This window comes from Medicago truncatula, chromosome 7 (assembly GCF_003473485.1).
Source record: "Medicago truncatula cultivar Jemalong A17 chromosome 7, MtrunA17r5.0-ANR, whole genome shotgun sequence".
Lineage (NCBI taxonomy): Eukaryota > Viridiplantae > Streptophyta > Magnoliopsida > Fabales > Fabaceae > Medicago > Medicago truncatula.
In genome coordinates, this window is record NC_053048.1 from 17903386 (window position 1) to 17915317 (window position 11932).

An 11932-nucleotide genomic window follows, 5' to 3' on the forward strand; every position below is an offset into this window, starting at 1 on the left:
CTTTGTTATCATCAAAACTCTTAAGGATTATTATTGCTAAACACATTTTGTTCCAACACCTTCCACAAACCGGAAGTAGTCATGTCCCCCTTGCACTTCCAAGAAGAGTTCACTAAAAAGTAATATCTGATTACAACTGCTCACTGCTAAACTTAGCACGAGACTTAAAATGCTCAAGCACAACTGCAAGAGACTTCCTATGCTCCTGAACACAATCAAGAGACTTTTATTGCTCAAGCACAACTGCAAGAGACTTTTGAATTCAAACAAAATTACAAGAAAAATGTTTGAGGTTGAACACTTGATATACAATCAGTGGTGTTCACAATACAAGTCAGATTCAGACTCTAAAGACTCTAGAATTTCTAAGATATGAGCTTTGATAAGAAATTCTAAGTGAACTTTGAATGCAGAACAATTTCAGCAGAGTTTTGGCACTTTTAATTCTTCGTATTGTTCCGTGTATAACTCTGAGTCTTCACTCCTTTATATGGAGGTGTGAAAGAGACGTTGTGAATTTCCAGCACATTCAAATAGAGTCGTTTGAAACTTTGATCAATCACCAATGATCTTTTGCCTGATATGGTTATTGTCCTAGGAATGAACAATTTCAAATGTGTTCCCATTGTGAAGGAACATCGTTGCAGGCAAAGCTATTTTTCTTATCTTGTAGTAGAGACAAAAACAGAGTAGTGGAGGTAGTGGTTGTACACTTAGTACAAACGTACTTTGTCAACGCTCTTTGAAGAACAAGCATCCAATGCCTTCAAATCCTTTCAAAATAGTCGTTGCTTCACTTTTCCAGTCTTCTGCAATCTTTAGATGAGTTTGAATCCATTAAACAGCTTCTGAAGCTTTAAGTTGCATCTCCTGATGAACTGCACCTTCTGATGAACTTGCTTCTGATGACGTCACCACTTCAGGAGCACTTTGTCTTCAGGAGCAGTTTTCTTCAGACGCTTTAAGCTTCCTTTTTGTTGATTCCTTTGCTCTTTATTGTTCTTCCAAGACCTTTTTAAGATGTCAAATTTTGTCTATAGTCCTGTACACTTGAACAAATATTAGCATATCCAATTGACAATTTTTAATACCTTGTTATCATCAAAACTCTCAAGAGTTAATGTTAAACACATTTCGTTCCAACAATCTCCCCCTTTTTAATGATGACAAACATTAGTATTTAAAATGTTCAATTGTTGTTAATCTAATTAACACGTTGACTATAAGGGTATGAGGTTTGTAAGCTCCCCCTGAGTCCAATAATACTTTAAGGTGAGGTTTGTAAGCTCCCCCTGAGTTCTATCCATGTTAATTAAATTCATCATTTAAAAACGCAATAAATCTCAGAATAATCTCACATTAAAAGACTAAGAGATTAGAAGAAGCTCCTATTAATTTAACTTGATTAGAATTAAATTAATGGGGCTCATAGCCTATAAATACTATACATCTACTCCCCCTTTTGTCATGAACAAAAAGTATAAAATAAAGACAAAAAGAAAGAGATGAGAAATATATATATATATATATATATATATATATATATATATATATATATATATATATATATATATATATATCAGAGTAAACAAGAAGTTCAGAAGCAAAAACAAAGCATACAATGGAGTTCAGAAGCATTCATATTCAGAAGAGTAATTCAGAAGTAAATTGATCAACAGAGTAAATTCACAAGCAAAATGAAAAAGTGCAGAAAACAACTAAGAGATAAAACTAAACAAGCTAAATATGTGTGCAACTAGGGTTGGACTTGTCTTTGAATCATCTCCATCATTTGTTGCATCATTCTTTGAGTTTCATCTGCCTTTTTGTTCATCTCTTGCTTGAACTCTTAATTACTCTTGACCAATCTCTCCTCTCTGACCCTAACTTCCTCTAACTGTGCTTCAGTAGTAGTCTTGTATTCCAGCAACAGTAGATTCTATTCTAGAACTTCCTTTCTTAACTTCTTATTCTTAGCCTCAAGTTCTGCATTTCTTTGCATCAGAGCTAGTTCAAAAGATGCAGACTTGACATTGATCTTATGCAGGAATGAAGTCTGTGGCATTCCTTTCTCTTAAGATCAGTGGATTCTGCACCCAGGTTCTGAGGATCTTAACTTCTTGCAAATTGTTGTCAACTCCCCTTAAACAGTCTTGAAGCTTCTATTGAGCTATGTCTTGAGCATCAGAACATGACCTTTGTAGCTCACCCAAGACAAAATCAACTCTTTCCTTGAGCCTATTCCAGTTTTTCTGATAATTTTTCTTGTGAATTAGGTTATTCTTTGACTGAATTAGCTTATTCAGCTGCTGAAAGATGTTCTCACACACTTATGATAGAATTGTAGAATCTAGAAAGATGGTAGGTGGAGAGGATATCTTAGGTTTGGTAGAAGCTAAAGGTTGGATGGCTAAGGATGATGAGGGTTGGTTGTTTGCGGAGGTAGGAGTTTGACAATTTTGATTAATTTGATCAGAATCAGATTCCATGATTACATCAGAATAAGAGTTGATAAGCTCTTCCTCAACATCAGAGGCATCTGACGTGATCATAGGTTCTGACTCAAGAATAATTTCAGGTTCAGGAATGGATTCAGGAATGGTTGGTGATGGAGGTTGTTCAGAAGCAAATTGTTCAGGAACAATTTGTTCAGGAACAGTTTGTTCAAATGTGGGAATGGCTGTTTGTGAGTTTGTTGTTGTTGTTGGGGGCTTTCTGAAATAACTTCTTCTGAAGCTACTTCAGAGGCTTTTTGTAGTTCAGGCTCTTGGTTGGTTGAGATGGGGTGTTGTGAAGTAGTTTCTAGGTTGGTTTCAGCTGGTACAACATTGAGTGGTTGAATATATGGTGGTTGGAAGGGATGGTTAGGAGGTAGATGTTTACTGACATCTATTCTCCTTTGAGACAATCTTCCAATCCTTTCATCAGCACTTGGGACCATTGGTACAAAGGTTGTGTAGTTAACACTAGGCTTTTTGTGGGTTTTGGTTGATGGTGAAATGCCTTTGTTAATGGTTGTGTATATCTGACTAAGGGGTACATCATCTGCATATGATGAAGATGTAGATGAAGTGGTTTCAGTTGATATAGATAGGGTTGAGTCTCATTCTACAACAATAACACTATCAGAGTGAGGAGAATCAGGAATACCTTTAAGACCTTCTGGAATAATGGCTTCTGATGAACCAACAACAATGTTCAACAGACTTCCTGTAACACCCCGTTTTCCCAACATAAAAATTTCTTAACATAAATCAGGGTAAACATCACAAACGGGATATCACCTTTCACATAATCTAAAAACAGTTAAATAACACTTTAACTTCCAACAAAATATCTTAATCAATCGCAGCGGAGTTATTTCAAAATCATAAATTGTCTTGGCACGCATGCCTAATCAAAACATCTCATAAAATTCAGTTAAACATCATAAATGAACACGTAAAAGAATGAAGCATGCATATCATAAACCCCATCCCGTTACGTATCAGAGCAACCTAGGACTCAGTGAGGCAAGGCCACTCACGACAGGACAACAGCAACTTAAGCTCGATCACCTGCAAGTTACTCATACGAAAAGCAACATTTCCAAGCAGAAGGGGTGAGATTTCAAAAAACAATAATATTAATCAATATAATTCAACAATCATAATTAACAACATAAACATCTTAAACATCATTGCATCTTTGATAATCAAATATCAAGTAATCACTTCATTCAATCATCATAAATAACATAACATCTTTCATCAATTGACTCGACAATGCGACAATGCAACCTAAACCTCTTATATGCATGTGGTACCAATACAGGGCATGAGCCCCCAGCATTATAGTATTAATATACTTTCAGGGCATAAGCCCCCAACAATTATTTTGAGCAAATGCTCCATCGTGGTGAGTACAAAGCTCCAGGGCATAAGCCCCCAACAATGTATGCTAATGCATGGACTCAATCATCTAAAACATCTTAATCATCATCTCATATACATCCAATAATTTGGAGTTCAACATCATCTTAATCATCTTGTATAGACTCATGCAACTTAGTTAAATAACAATAGCCGCATAATCAGATCACAACAACAGTATACTTCATCATATCAATTCATTTCATCAACATCTTGATCATTCAATAATATTTCAAGTAATGCAATTAATCATTAAATCACATTATAATCAGCTTAACAGTTCATAGCAGCTTCACAGATCTCAGTTAACATCTTAAATAGGTCACATTACTACCTAAGGGTCCAACCCTAATCAATTTATGCGAAACAGATCGCAACATACTAACTTGCATTCAGTTCTGGAAGTGCTCGCGAGGCGAGAGCATCTGCTCGCCATGGCGAGTACAAGCCAAAATTCCAACTTAAGTTGTTCTAAGCTAAACCAGGTTCAATCTCATTCTAAATCATCATCTAATCTTTAATAAACATCTCAAGGCACTCAAAAGCATCTAAGGTTTAACTCAAAAGTCAAAATTACAGAATTCAACATGCTCTCTGGTCATGCTCGCTATGGCGAGTAAGGTTGCTCGCTGTGGCGAGCTACGACTTATAACTCACGAGGCGAAGGGAAATGGCTCGCGTGGCGAGCGATGAAATTCATCACTCACGAGGCGAGGATCATCGTTCGCGAGGGCGAGCGATGAATGTAGGCTCGGGCTGAATGCAGTTTTCTACGAAAATTCATCTAATCTCTTGGTTCTAAGCCTAATTTCAATTCTAGAATTCATCCTAATCATAATCTAAGGTCAAAGGACAGTTTCTACATCAATCTAATCAATTTTCACCGTTTAATCATCAATTCTAAGAATTTGACCTAATTTTCAATTTCTCCAATTCAATCCTAATTCTTGCTAATTACAACCGGATGGATTACATGATTAATAGAATTGTAGAGTTAGTCTCACCCTTACCTTGTATGAAGAAATCGCAGCTCTCTATGGTGATTCTCCCTTCTATGGCTTTTTCTCCCTTTTCTTCAAAAACAGTCGTACGTACTAATTTTTCTAAGACTAGGTTTTCTCTTTTTATATCTCCTCCTAAAATCTTATCTTATCTCACTTTCTCCCCCAAAACTCTCTAAAATCTCAAAACAACCCTTAACTAAATATTTTATTTTATTTTCAAATCTTATTTTATTAAACAATAAAATAAGTCTCATAACCTCATAAAAATCATCAAAACACATAACTAATCTAAAATCATCCAAATCATCTAAATCGTCATAAATCATCATAATTCACGCATATATTATATAAATATAATATAACTCGTCTAGACTCAATTAAATAATTAATTAAATAAAAGTGGGCGTTACACTTCCAGCTTCAAAAGCAACTAGTTCTTGTACTTCTTCAGCAGCCTTTATAACTTTCTCAGCATCTGCACCAACATCTTCCCTTGCTATGCTAGATGCAGGGATCTTGGCTTGTTGTGCTAACTCCATGGCCTTCTGAAGTGAAGAAGCATCCTCAGCTTGCTTCTTTCTTACTTACCTTGTAACCAATTCAGTTGCAGCCTCTACTGTAACACCCCGTTTCTCAAAATCAATTAAATAATAAATATAACATCAGAGTTTATCACCAAACGACATGTCACACTTCTTTTCAAAATTTCATAAATAGAATATAAAACTATTTAATAAACATCCTTCATAAAGCTTCATTAATTTGCAGCAGAAAATTCTTCAAACATTAAACATCATCATCCAACAATAAATCCTGGCACAAAGGCCTCAACATATGAATTCAACAACTAACAAAAGGACTACATCAGCATGTTCCAAAAATTGATACATAAGGAATGAAAATAAATAAGTAATCCCATCCCAAACGTATCAGAGTCCTAGACACTTGATCCACCACCAACTACTCAGGATCACCTGCAAGTTACCTATAGGAAAGGCAACATTTTCAAGCAGAAGGGGTGAGATTCACAACAATAATATAGATAAGGAATGCATCAATTGAATCTAACACCCTATCATATAATTCATCAACAATATATAAATATCATCATTTTCAAATATCATCAACAATGGTAATTAATAACCCACTCAACGACTCATGCAACTCATCACCACTCCACTAAGACCCCTCTAACAACACCCATGCATGTGGTACCAAAATCAGGACCGTAGCCCTCACCGCTGTAGAATGGTTAAAGCATTCATTTTCAGGACCTAAGTCCTCACCACTAACACCACTTTGAGCAACTAGTGCTCCACCACTTTGAACGACAAGGCGTTCCAGAGTCGAAGCTCTCCCACTGTTATGCTTATGCAACTGACCCACTTGAGTATATCTACATACAATCCAACCTATGCATATATATATATATATATATATATATATATATATATATATATATGTATATGACTCGCCTCTCCAAATTACAATGTTCATGTATAACTTAATTAAATAAAAGCATACATCCAGCCAGCATCCATTCATTACAACCAATTTAGAACATCCAGAAAAATACACCAACATAAAAGCCATGCTTAATCAACAAGATAAATCAACCATCAACAACAGAAAATAATCCAACAAATATTGGGCAGCTCGCCTCGCGAGCATATCTGCTCGCTATGGCGAGCTCCGGAAACAAGACACTCGCCATGGCGAGTTAAAGGCGAACAGAAATATGGTGCTCTCGGGAATTTGACATTTTTCTCACTAAATAATCAATTCTAAGTTCCCTAATCATCTTTTTAACCTAAAACTTGCTCCAGTCATCATTAAAATCATCTAGGTACATAAAACTACCCAAAATACGGCTTGTAACAACACTTCAAAAATCCATATTTTCTCAAGGGTACTCGCCATGGCGAGTTGTCTCACTCGCGAGGAAAGCCATGAAGTTGCTCACTCGCCTTGGCGAGCAAGGCTACTCGCGAGGCGAGCGATGAACTTCTGTACGGGTAGAATGCAGGTTTTTCCCAAAAATCCCATTTTCCTCCAATTCACTCCCCAAATTAGTTTACAGATATGCAATGAAAGGTTATATGCACTCAGAACCCATTTCTAACATCAATATAGCAATCCCTACTCTCAAAACCCATTAATTTAACAAAAACCTAGTTTCTCCCAATTCTCTCACAAACCTGTTAGAATCAAAATCAGAACTCAGAACCTATACAATTGCGGTAAATCTCACCCTTACCTTAGTTTTGCAGAAAAATCAGCACAGAAAATGACAACCTTGGCTCTCCTTGATCTTCTCTCCTTTTCTCCCCAAAAACTGACTGTTACACGTAAAAACGTTTTTCTGACTTTTCTTTCTTTCTTAACTCCTTTCCTAACTCCTCTCTATTCTATTTACTCCCCCTTAATTCTATTAAATTCTAACATAACCCCCAAAACTCTAATTAATTATCTTCCCCACTTATTCTAATTATTAATAAAATAAACCATATAATAAAATACACATACCACATAAATCACCAAAAATCATATATAAGACTCCACATAATCAAAATAATAAAATAATGATTAGAGCGTTACAACTCTCCCCAAATTACAGAATTTCGTCCTCGAAATCTTACCTCAAACAAACAACTCAGGATATGAATCCCGCATCTTACTTTCCAGCTCCCAAGTCAAACTTTCACCAGTCGCTCCACCCCAAATGACTCTCACAAGGGGTATTTCCTTGCCCCTCAATGCCTTCACTTTCCGATCGTCAATCCTCACCGGTAAAGTCTCAACAGTGAGATTGTCCCTAACCTGCACATCATCTCTCGGAATAACATGCGAAGGATCCGCTACATACTTCCGAAGCTGTGACACATGAAACACATCATGCAAGTTCGATAGATGTGGTGGCAAGCCAACTCTATATGCCATCGTTCCAATCCTCTCTAAAATCTGATACGGACCAATGAACTTCGGAGTCAACTTCCTCGATTTCAAAGCACGTCCTACACTCGTCATCGGAGTAACTCTAAAAAATACATGATCACCCTCCTGAAACTCAAGGGCCTTCCTCCGCTTATCATGGTAACTTTTCTGTCGACTCTGCGACGCTTTCATCTTTTCCCTTATCATCTTGACCTTCTCAGTCATCTCATGAACCAAATCCGGTCCCAACACCACACTCTCTCCTGACTCAAACCAGCATAACGGAGTCCTGCACCTCCGACCATACAAAGCTTCGAACGGTGCCATACCTATACTCGAATGGTAACTGTTGTTGTAGGTGAACTCTATCAATGGTAGGTGACTATCCCAAGCTCCACCTTGTTCAAGCACACACACTCTCAACAGATCCTCCAATGATTGGATCGTCCTCTCCGACTGACCATCTGTTTGAGGATGATAAGCCGAACTCAATCTCAACTTCGAACTCAAAGCATCCTGCAAACTCTTCCAGAACCTAGAGGTGAACCTCGGATCCCTATCCGACACAATACTAGAAGGAACTCCATGTAGCTTCACAACATTATGAATATAAATCTCAGCCAACTGAGCTACCGGATAACTGATGTTGATAGGAATAAAATGTGCCGACTTTGTCAACCTATCAACCACAACCCAAATAGAATCATGTCCTCTCGGAGTGTTTGGTAAACTTGTCACAAAATCCATAGAAATGCTATCCCATTTCCACTCCGGCACATCTAACGGTGTCAACAACCCTGCAGGCTTCTGATGTTCAACCTTAGACTTCTGGCAAGTCAAGCATGCATATACAAAATGAGCGACATCACGCTTCAAAACGGACCACCAAAACAGCTTTTTCAAATCATGGTACATCTTCGTAGCTCCCGGATGAATACTCAAGCTACTCTTGTGACTTTCCTCTAAAATTAACTTTTTCAATTCTTCATTGTCAGGAATACAAATTCTACCTCTGAATCTCAACACACCCTGATCATCAACCTTGAAGTCACTATCTTCAGTGCCATTACCAGCAACAATCAGATCAACCAACTTGACATCCACCTGCTGTGCTTCTCGGATACTACTCAGGAAATCACTGTTAATCTTCAGCATGCCCAACTGTATGCTTTGAGGCGACAACTCACATACCAAACTCATGTCTCTAAACTATTCCAGCAAATCAAATTCTTTTATCATCATAGCAGACATATGCAGTGTCTTCCTGCTCAACGCATCTGCAACCACATTGGCTTTACCAGGATGGTAATTCAAGCCAAAATCATAATCCTTCAACAGCTCTAACCATCTCCTCTGCCTCATATTCAACTCTTTCTGATCAAATAAATATTTCAAGCTTTTATGATCACTGAACACCTCAAATCTGGAACCGTACAAATAATGCCTCCAAATTTTCAAAACAAAAACCACTGCAGCTAACTCCAAATCGTGAGTGGGATAATTCTTTTCATGTACCCTCAGCTGCCTAGAAGCATACGCTACCACCTTACCATCTTGCATCAAAACACCTCCTAAACCCAGCTTAGACGCATCACAGTAAACAACGAATGGCTCTTCCGGCTTAGGCAAGATCAAAATAGGAGCAGTTGTCAATCTTCTCTTCAATTCATTGAAACTACTCTCACACTGAGCATCCCACACAAAGGACTTACCCTTACAGGTTAACTGAGTCAACGGCAATGCTAACTTTGAAAATCCCTCTATAAATCTGCGGTAATAACCAGCCAAACCCAAGAAGCTTCTGATTTCAGTCACCGACTTCAGAGTCTCCCATTGTGAAACCGCCTCAACCTTTGATGGATCAACTGCTATACCATCACCAGAAATAATATGACCAAGGAAACTTACTTCACTTAGCCAAAACTCACATTTTGACAATTTGGCATACAACTTCTTTTCTTTCAATACTTGCAACACAATTCTCAGATGTTCTGCATGCTCTTCTTCAGTCTTAGAATAAATCAAAATATCATCAATAAATACCACCACGAATTTATCCAGAAAAGCATGAAAAATTCGATTCATATACTCCATGAACACACCAGGCGCGTTAGTAACACCGAAATGCATCACTTTGTATTTGTAATGACCGTATCGTGTCCTAAAGGCCGTCTTCTGCATATCTTCATCCTTCACCTTAATTTGATGGTAACCTGACCTCAAGTCAATATTACTAAAAACCTTTGCACCCACCAGCTGGTCCATCAAGTCATCAATCCTCGGAAGTGGATACCTATTCTTAATTGTAACTTTGTTCAATTGACGATAGTCAATGCACAACCTCATGCTACCGTCCTTTTTCTTTACCAACAACACAGGCGCTCCCCACGGTGAAACACTGGGTCTAACAAACTTCTTATCAAGCAAGTCTTCCAACTGTTTCTTCAATTCAGCTAATTCAGATGCTGACATATGATAAGGTGCCATCGACACCGGCTTCGTTCCTGGAACAAGGTCAATCGAAAACTCCACCTCCCTCTCTGGTGGCACATCAGGAATCTCATTAGGAAACACCTCCGGGAACTCATTCACCACATGTAACCTGTCAATCACAGCTTGATTTTCTAACGACAGATATGCCATTAGAGAATACATCAAAATTCCATCACGTTCTAACTGCTTCATCTGCTTTGTATTCAAGAACTCAACTCCACCCTCTTCTTCAGCAGAAGAAAAATGTACCGTCTTACTAAAACAGTTGATATGAACTCGGTTATACTCTAACCAGTTCATCCCAAAAATAACATCCATTCCCGTCAACGGCAAACAGACTAAGTCTACCTCAAAATCTCTACCAAACATAGATATAGGACACCTCAAACAAACAAGAGAAGTAGTTACTGAACCCTTAGCTGGAGTTTCAACAACCATTTCTCCCTTCATATCAGATACACTCAAACCCAACTTATATGCACTTTCTAAAGCAATGAAACAATGAGTAGCACCAGTGTCTATAATAGCAATTAAAGGAGTACTATTAAAGAAACAAGTACCTCTGATAAGACGGTCCTCATTAGTAGTCTGCGTACCAGTCAAAGCAAATACCTTCCCACCAGTTCTAACCTTCTTCGGCTGTGTGCACTGAGTACTGATGTGGCCCTCTTCGTTACAATTATAACATACAACATCACCACGCTTGCAATCAGCTAACACGTGACCCTTTTGACCACACCTGAAGCACTTCTTCTCCTCCTTGGTACAAACGTTACTCTTGTGGCCTTTCTCGCCATACTTAAAACAAACTATCTCAGCAGGAGCATCTCTCCTATATGGCCTCCTCTCATCATTAAGTCTCTGCTTACCCTTGTCAGCAGGGGCACTGTACGGCTTAGGACGACTCTGCTGTCCCTTACCTCTTCGCTCACTCATCACCTTATAATGAGCTTTGGTGCCCTCCTCATAGATCCTGCAACGACTCACCAAATCAGGGAAAATTCTAATCTGTTGGTATCCTATGGCTCTCTTGATGTCAGCTCTCAAGCCATTCTCAAACTTTATACATTTGGAGAATTCAGCTGTCTCCGCAGTATAGTGGGGGTAGAACTTTGCAAGTTCCACAAACTTTGCAGCATACTCAACAACAGACATATCACCCTGCTTCAGCTCCAAAAATTCGATCTCTTTCCTTCCTCGGACATCTTCCGGAAAGTACCTGTTCAGAAATTCTCTCTTGAACACCGCCCAGGTCACTACAGCTCCATTCTGTTCCAACACGGGTAGCAAACTTACCCACCAGTCATCTGCCTCCTCAGCCAACATGTGCGTCCCAAACCGCACCTTTTGCACTTCAGAGCACTGCATGACCCTGAAAATCCTCTCCACTTCCTTCAACCACGACTGGGCACCATCTGGATCATACCTTCCCTTGAATGTTGGGGGATGATTCCTCAAAAAGGTCTCCAGCATCCTCACCTCACCGTTACCAGCAGCTGGTTGCTGTCCTACAGCTTAAGCAACAGCCTCAAGTGCAGCAGCGATAGCAACATCGTTTCTACCAGCCATCTTAAGATTCTACATAAGAAA